This window comes from Orcinus orca, chromosome 10 (assembly GCF_937001465.1).
Source record: "Orcinus orca chromosome 10, mOrcOrc1.1, whole genome shotgun sequence".
Classification (NCBI taxonomy): domain Eukaryota; kingdom Metazoa; phylum Chordata; class Mammalia; order Artiodactyla; family Delphinidae; genus Orcinus; species Orcinus orca.
Genome location: NC_064568.1, coordinates 85,884,561 through 85,894,155, shown reverse-complemented (window position 1 = coordinate 85,894,155; position 9,595 = coordinate 85,884,561).

The window sequence follows — 9,595 nt, the reverse complement described above, 5'->3', positions numbered from 1 at the left end:
ATAAAAGAGAGCCCACAGATCTTCCTATCCCCCTCTATTATGTAAGGACACAGCAAAACGACAGACATTTGTGAGGAAGTGGGCTCTCACCAGATAACGAATCTGTCAGTACCTTGATCCTCACCGGCCCCGCTACCTACTAATCTCCCATTGCTGCTACCACCAAAATCCCCCAGGCTCATGTGGGTGTCCTCCTAAACCCAGCTGGGCTCTAACACCCTGTGTGAGGCCACTGCCAACACTCCCATGTGGGTGTTCTCCTCACCCCCTCATTGACTGCACACCCAGACACAGATGCCTTCCTGGTACTAGTTTGCTGCCCATTTCACCCTGTCTTTCATGGTGACTTTGGACTGAGTTATTCAGGAAGGCAGACAAGCAGGCAGGCACAAAGCAACTAAAATATCTTAGACAATCTGGAGCATAAACTAGCCTGCTGTATAGCTCTTCAGGACAGCCTACAGAGTTCTTTACAGTCTCATCTGGTCTACTTAGAGTGGAGTCAGGTGAGGATGTTGTAAGAGTGTGCCCTTAATGTCTCTTTAATTTGCAAGAGACGTCCCTCATTGAGGATGTCACTTGAAGCAGAATATTTACTTTCACTGATGCAGGGCCTTGTGAAAAGGAATCTTCTCTGTTTATTAAAATCAACATGATATGTGGTATCAGAGGTAAATTTCTTTTAAAAGAAATCTCCTAAAATGACCTGAGTTCAAATCAGAGTAAAGACTGATGAAACTTGCCAAGATGGCCCATAATTTTGCAGAGGAGCAGTTGGGTAGAAAATACCCTTTCTCCAGAGTGAATTACGATATGAGGCAACACCACATCTAATAGAAAAACACTGTGAAAGAGTCTTAAAGCACTACTGAGATATAGAAAGCATTAGTCAGGGGCTTCCCTGGTGGCGCAGTGGTTGAGAGTCCGCCTGCCGATGCAGGGGACACGGGTTCGTGCCCCTGTCCGGGAGGATCCCACATGCCGCGGAGCGGCTGAGCTCGTGAGCCATGGCCGCTGGGCCTGCGCGTCCGGAGCCTGTGCTCCGCAGCGGGAGAGGCCACAACAGTGAGAGACGCGCGTACCGCAAAAAAAAAAAAAAAAGGAAGCATTAGTCAGGTGGAAAGATATTAGAATGAAGAATTAGAAATACAAGTGACAGGGACTTCCCTGGTGGTGCTGTGGTTAAGAATCTGCCTGCCAGTGCAGGGGACATGGGTTAGGTCCCTGGTCCGGGAAGATCCCACATGCCGCACAGCAACTAAGCCTGAGCACCACGGCTACTGAGCCTGCACTCTAGAGCCTGCAAGCCACAACTACTGAAGCCCACGTGCCTAGAGCCTGTGCTCCACAACAAGAGAAGCCACCGCAATGAGAAGCCCGCGCACTGCAACGAAGAGTAGCCCCCGCTCACCACAACTAGAGAAAGCCTGCACGCAGCAACGAAGACCCAATGCAGCCATAAATAAATAAATAAATAAATAATGCTGTGAATTCAGAACACAATGATAAAAAAAAAATTTTTTTTAAATACAAGTAACAACACATGGAACTATTTCGAGATAATGTATATAATCGTTTAAGGCAATGGGTTCCCAGCATATATGTAGACTGAGCAAGAAATATATATAGATAACGTGCAATGTATATCTTCCACAATGCATAGAAACTGAATATTTTGAACATTTACTTACTTAAACTAAGAGATATAGCATTAAAAATAATAGTTATGGGGTTTTTTTAATTGAAGTATAGTTGATTTACAATGTTGTGTTAGTTTCAGGTGTACAACAAAGTGATTTAGTTATATAAACATTATTTTTCAGATTCTTTTCCTTATAGATTATTACAAGATATTGATTATAGTTCCCTGTGCTATACAGTAGGTTCTTGTTGTTTATCTATTTATATATAGTAGTGTGTACTGTTAATCCCAAACTCCTAATTTATCCCCCTCTCCCCCTTGGTAACCATAAGTTTGGTTTCTATGTCTGTGAGTCTGTTTCTGTTATGTAAATAAATTCATTCATATCTTTTTTTAGATTCCACGTTTAAATGATGTCATATGATATTGTCTTTCTCTGTCTTACTTCACTTAGTATACTAATCTCTAGGTCCATCCACATTGCTGCAAATGGCATGATTTCGTTCTTTTTTACGACTGAGTAACATTCCAGTGTGTGTGTCTGTGCAACATCTTCTTTATCCATTCATCTGTCGATGGACATTTAGGTTGCTTCCATGTCTTTGCTATTGTAAATAGTGCTGCTATGAACATTAGGGTGCATGTATCTTTTCAAATTAAAGTTTTCTCCTTTTCTGGATATATGCCCAGGAGAAGGATTGCTGGATCATATGGTAACTTTTAGGTTTTGGGGTTTTTTTGGCCGCACCATGCGGCATGCAGGATCTTAGTTCCCTGACCGGGGATCAAACCCATGCCCCCTGCATTGGGAGTGCAGAGTCTTAACCACTGGACCACCAGGGAAGTCCCTATTTTTAGTTTTTTAAGGAACCTCCGTACTCTTCCCCATAGTGGCTGCACCAATTCACATTCCCACCGACAGTGTAGGAGGGTTCTTATGGATTTTTTTTTTTTTTCTGGCTATCAAAGTGACATTCACTATAGAAAATACAATAGAACACAAAGAAAAATGTAGCAATCACATGTATATCTACCACTCAGCTTAACTTCTTATTAATATTTTGGTATATTTCCTTTAGACCATATTGTTTGCTTTAAAAATCAGATCATATGATACACGCTTGGACTTTTTCACGATGATACATGTCACAAACATTTTCCCATAACATGGATACACTATGACATAATTTTAATGGCTATGTAATATTTTGTTGTACAGATGCACCATAATTTATTTAAGCACTTTTCTGTTGTTCGGTATTTTAGTGGTTTCCAATTTTGGCTCTTAGAAATAATGTTGTAATTAACATTTGTATATAAGTATTTTCTCACATCTGTGATTATTTCCTCAGGATAAACTTTTAGAAGTGGAAATTGAGTTGCTGGAGCAAAGTGTGGTACAAAATCATGTTGCTATCATAATTTAAATTACATATAAGTCAATAGGATATGCAGAAAAGAGTAATATACTTTCATGAAGTATGTGAGGGTTTCTTACAAATATAATTGATATATTTTTTAGCATTTTGGTTGGATTGTGTGCTTAATAATCCCTGGGAAAATTAAAGAACAGACTGTCCCTCAACAGTCTCAGAAAAGCAGAATTGCTAGTTTGATCCTAGTTCCAAAGGCTTCCCCTAGGCTTTTGTGGTAATAAAGGAATTATTGCCTAATATCGCACCGGCAGAACAAATAGTAAAATATTTATTTTGGAATATCTGCTTTCTATCTGGCAGGGATTTGGAATTTTTAAATCTTCTCTCAAATATTCCAGAACCATAAAATACAATAAGCTTTGAATTAAGAATTAATTGGGCTTTTCTTTCCCCTACTGTTTGTTCAATTTTTTAAGAGGAAAAAAAAAATGCTACAGTTAACTCTTATTCTTGAATATTAATGTGTGCTGCTTCCTAGACGTTGGGGACTGGACCAGATGACCTCTTGAGATCCTTTCCAGCTCAGTATGTAAATCCAACTTTTATATTCAACGAGCTTTAACTTGGAGAACTTGTCACCCACGGCTCAGTCAAGCCCTTTCCTCTTTAACGCACATTTTCTTTGTGCTTTAAGTTTCCTTTTATGCTCACAGAGGGTGTCTGCCAACCACCATTGCTGTCATTATGTCAATGTTTTTACATGAGCATTAATCTAACAAGGAAGGATACAGGGGCAGAATGCCAAGTTCAGTAATGCTTATAGCCATGAGTATGGAACATTCTTAGAACATTAACAAAGACGTTAAAGTCTTGAGTTAAGATCTGATGTAATATGATTATACTTGAGAGTACAAGAGAAATTCTCAAATGCTTAAGCCTTGAAGTGCAAAGGAAAGTCAGTGCTCTTTTTCACACAAAACCTTCTACAGAAAGATGGAAGAAAACCCATCGCAATGTTGTATATTATTTATCCACTCTGGTTCACTAAACTATAGTTTTACAATTTAACACAATTCTTGTCTTCTATATGAGTCTATTGCTCTAACATACTCTGTAAATGATTTATGTTCGTTTATTTGGTTAAGCTTCTAGTTGCTGCTGGTCGGGGTGTGTGTGTCTGTGTTAGAATCTGTGTCAAGCACTGTGAAGGCCACCTAATGGCTGAACCCCAATATCCATGCCCCACTTAACCTTTTCCAATGGTCCCCACTTACACTGCAGATCCATTGTTACCCTCAAATATCCCACTTCAGGGCAGGAACAAATGACATGTACTGGGCCAAAGAGGACATTCACTGTACTGACTACAGTGATCAGATCAGAGATGGGCCTTGGTCTTAGCCAATAGTGAATTTCAGGACTATTATTGACACTTCTGAAACATGTTTCTTTCTTTCTGTGTAGTGTAGGACATAAAGTTAGAATTGTTATTGTTACTTTGCCACCATATAGGACGCTAACCTCAGAATCAATCCGACACACCAAGAAGGGAAAACTGAGAAAATTAAAGAGAACTGTAACCCTGATTGACCCACACCTTAAGGAATATGTTCCCTTTGTTGTGTAATGCAGTTGGAATTTCTGTTACTTGCAACTGGAAATATCCTAACTGATTCAGAATCTCTGAAGTGGTTATGGCTTTGGGAAGCATGCAGGAAGCCAAATGGTTCTGACCTTCTTCTTCTAGAACCTACTAGTTAAAGAAAAGATTAAGGGGAAGTACGGAGAGAGAAGTCAACCCACTGTGATGGTTAATTTATGTGACAACTTGATTGGACTAAGGGATGCCCAGATGGCTGGTAAAACATTATTACTGGGCATGTCTGTGAGGGTGTTTCTGGAAGAGATTAGCATTTGAATTGGTAGACGGAGTAAAGAAGATCATCCTCACCAGTGCAGATGGGCCTCATCCAATTTGTTGTGGACCTGAATAGAACAAAAATGTGGAGGAAGGATGAATTTGCTCTCTTTGCTTGAGCTTGGACACCCCTCTTGTCCTGCCCGCAGACATTGGCAATCCTTGTTCTTGGACCTTCAGACTTGAACCAGGACTTATGCCATTAACCCCCATCCCCTGATTCTTGGACCTTTTGGACTCAGACTGAGACTTGTACCATCGGCTGCCTTGGTTCTCAGGCCTTTGAACTCAGACTGAATTACACCATTGTCTTTCCTGGTTCTTCAGCTTGTAGACAGCAGATCAGGGGTATTCTTGGCCCCCATAACTGCATAAGCCAATTCCTATAATAATAAATTTCTCTCTCTCTCTCTCTCTCTCTCTCCCACACACACACACACACACACAAAGGTTAGGTCTGCTCTGGTTCCTCCCCATTCCTTGGACATGGTCCTACATGGCTTTCGATCAAGAGCCTGGCAGTTTTTGTCTCCCTAGCCTTGAAAGAGTGCAGCACATTCTGCCCTGCTCTTTGGAGATTCTGAGCTTATCTATTTAGCCTCCTTCTCTCAATAGCTTCAAATATGGAAGAAGTCTTGAGGGGTAGACCAGCTATATATTAAAGATGGGTTCCCTCCCTCTAGCATTATCTGGGAGTTTGCCTCCTAGACAATGTGGAATTGAAGAAGACTTCATTCTTCTGATCCAAACCCAGCCTCTCAGCTTCCTTCACACAACCCCAGAACCCAGCAGATGTCTCCCTGCCGCTCCTCAAATGTCCAGCGTGTCATACCAGCCATGCACAGAACTTCACTGGTTTCTCTTTCCTCCAGCAGAGTCCCACTGTATAGGCTAAACTCAATCCTCTGGTTTGCATTGCTCTCACAGCTCTCTGTACATAAAAAAACATGCTTTTGTCATTTATCCAGTTTTTCTGATTGCTGCACAGAAGCACTGTGCAGCCGTGACCTGTTTCATTCTACTTGAAAGTGGAGGACCGCTTGTGGGTAACAACTTAATGTATTTAGGGTGGGAGTTCAAGAAGTGGTCCTTGAACTTCTACCCAACTAGCTACTTGACCTTGGCAAATTCACTTAACATCTCTTAGGGATGATAATGGCTACTTCTTTGGATTCTTACATGGATCAAGAGAAATAATATTTATACAAAGCACTTTCAAGAAAAAAATTCTTTAAATAAAAGGTAGTCTTTTTAAAATTCATTTATTCATTCATTCAAAGACACTTATTGAACACTTAATATATGCCAGACATTTTGCTAGGAGCAGGTGAGGGGAAATGAATGAATAAGACTTGGAAACCTGGTCTCACAAGAAGCTCACAATTCTAGTGGGGAAGGTGAATATGTAATTCAGTAACAGAAGTGCGTCATGTAATTATAGACATAGGTATAAGGTAAAATGGCATAGAGAAAGGAATAATTCCTTATATTCTGCTGGGGTAGGGAGGTTATGAAAGGCTTCCCAGAGAAAGTGAGGTTTTAGCTGAATTCCTATGTTCACCAAGAGTTTACAGAAAGAAAAAGAATACATCTCACTTGGCTGTTGTGTTGTTGCCTCTTATAACGTCATGTCTCAAAAGCAACTTGAAGAATAGGCAATGATTGATTTAAACTGATTTTAAGCAATCATTTAAAAACTGTCAGGCCTATCAGCCCATACAGAAATTGAGTGTGATGCAGATGTTAAGATTTTCAAACAATTGAAAGGACTGTGGAAATGAGAATATCATCTTCCGTTAGTTCCCGAACATCCTGGTAATATTTATTGCAGTTGCATTGAGAGGCTTTGCCTATTAAAGCCTACTGGTCATCCAAAATCTCTTGAAATACATGATTTCCAGAAACACATCTATTCAAAACCTTTTTAAAAACTATATAATGAAAGCACCAATGAAAAATAGCAATCTACTTCGCAGCAAAGTTGAAAAATATGTGAAAGGAGGTAAAAGTGTACTATGGGAAATTCCTTTGCTGAAATGTCTAATGTTGTTTATTTATTTATTTTGCGGTACGCGGGCCTCTCACTATTGTGGCCTCTCCCGTTGCGGAGCACAGGCTCCGGACTCGCAGGCTCAGCGGCATGGCTCTCGGGCGCAGCCGCTCCGGGGCCTGTGGGACCCTCCCAGACCGGGGCACGAACCCGTGTCCCCTGCATCGGCAGGCGGACTCTCAACCACTGCGCCACCAGGGGAGCCCTCTAATGTTGTTTAAGAATACTTTGCCCTTAAGCAATTCTTCGTATTGCCCAAGAATATAATTTATATTTCTATGAAGAAAAGTGAAAGACATTTATTACCAGAAACAGCAAACAACAATCGCCATTCGTTTGCTTGAGATTGTTTCACAAGGAAACGTTTAAATGTGTGTAGCTATTCTCTTATGTTGAAGTGTTTTAAATGTTTCTAAAAGTAAATAATATTTTGTTCACAGAGACACTAGGTAAGCAAAATATCATAATTATTAATAAGCCAATATGTCATGATATCAATAACTGTTAAAAAACAAAAACCATCATATTTCTGACACAATAAAATACATCGATGAAATCAGGGTTGTACATCCATATAGAATGTGGTGGTTGAAATTAATTTCACACAGTTTATAAAACTCAAGACTATTTTTGGTTTCTCTGATGTTTGCCAGAATCAACATGTCATGAATGAGTATCTACGTGAAAGAAAAGAGATGAAAAATTCCTTTACAGATGCTTCACTTGAAATGTTTAGGGATTTAGCTAATGTATACTTACTTTTTTTACTGTGTGCAGATTTCTGATATGACTAGTTCTGTGTCAGTCATTTCTTTTATTTGAATAAATTCACTATGTATAACTTCTGTTTTTTTAAAAAAATGATTTGATGTAAGTACGTTATCTACATAGGAAGATCTTCATGGTATATTAAGGGGAAATATCAGCCTATGAGCTTGTTTTTGTGAAATAAGTAAGTTTAGAAAAGTAGTTTGGAACAGGTACTGGTTGCACAGAAGGATCACCTGGGGACTTTCGAAAAATCCAATAACCAGACCCCACCTCAGTTCGATTAAGTCAGAATCTGGTTGGGGATCCCAGGCACCTACTTCAAGAGCTCCCCACGTGATCCTAATTACAGCCAAGGTTGAGAATTACTGATTTAGAGATGCACACACACAAACACACACACACACACACACACACTTGCAGTAGAGCTACCTGTTATGTGGCTTATGGGAAATTGTATATTCTTTTTGCTTATTTGTGTTGTCTGCAATAAACATGTACATTTTCTACAATAAACACGTAATTGAATGCATGTAACTTGAAAAGCAATAAAAATTGGCTGGAATGATGGATAGAGGAAGGATGAGAGGGAGGGAGTGGAGAAGGAGAAAAAGAAAGAAAGGGAGGAAGGAGTAAAGGAAGAAGGGAGGAAGGGAAGGAGGGAGGAAAGTTTTTAAATTAAACTTGAACCTGCATCAACACAGCAAGCACTTGAGGTAACAGGGAGAGGAAACACACATGGTGTCCTTCTGCTGTCCTCACAAGTGGCTAAAAATGCTTCAGGAGCGTGAGAATGAGTTGAAGAAGGAGCTATCATCTGCTGAGTCTCTATCATATGTCATTGCTTTATTTTTTATCCCATTTAATCCCAATACCTACCCTGCAGGGCTGATACATAATCTTTCTTTCACAGATGGGGACATTGACTCTCAGAGACCTGACGTGTCGTACTGAGTCCAGTATTTGAATCCCGCGTGAGCCCAAGCCACTACCCCTTCATAAGCGTTGGGCACAAGGTATTTTTCCGTTGTGTGTCTAACAGCTGTGACTCTTGTTTTTTCACTTCTGTGGAGAATTGATACCTTTTCAAAGCTTTTTAGGTGTCACTTCTTCTGCCAAGACCCACCTGCCCTTGCTTACCCTTGGATGACCACAGATGCTTCACTGGGTGAACTTGACAAACGGCTTTGTTAGGCAAATTGTCCCGACCTTCTACTGAAGAACAGTTGCTACCACTTCATAATTATGCCCAACAATACATTCAAAAACCCACCCAGCTTCCTCTGTAAACATGGATGGGCCAGAGTATTGTCACTGTGTGGTAAATGCACGATGATTTTGCTGTCAGCCAGCATGATTTGACAGCTGCCAGCGGAAGATGATAAACAAAAAGAAAAAGAGGATCTAAGTGGCAAAAGTTACAGAAGCTAGAGAGAGTCGGACAAGAGAAAGATATAGTTTAGATATGTCAGCTCTAATAAGTAAATGAGTCATGTAAAATAGCACGTCAATCAAGTTTTTAAAATAAATGAACCCCTGGAGCCCGAGTCTCATTTTCACATACCTTTTAATGCCAATGCTACATACATCTACATTTCAGTATTATGTATTTTAGGTTAAAGGGAAATGTTTCCGTTTCAAATGAGAGCATTCTAATTTCCCCCTGACTTTGTTCTTCATTACCTCCCCTAAGTTTCCATTAGACAAAATCAAATACAATTAAAATTCACCATATTTATTGGCTTTATTTACTGGTTGGTAACCCCCAGTAACTTAAGAGCATAGAGGTAGCCCAAATAACCTCAAAGGCAGGGCTGGTTTACTTGCTCAAAGAGTCGCGG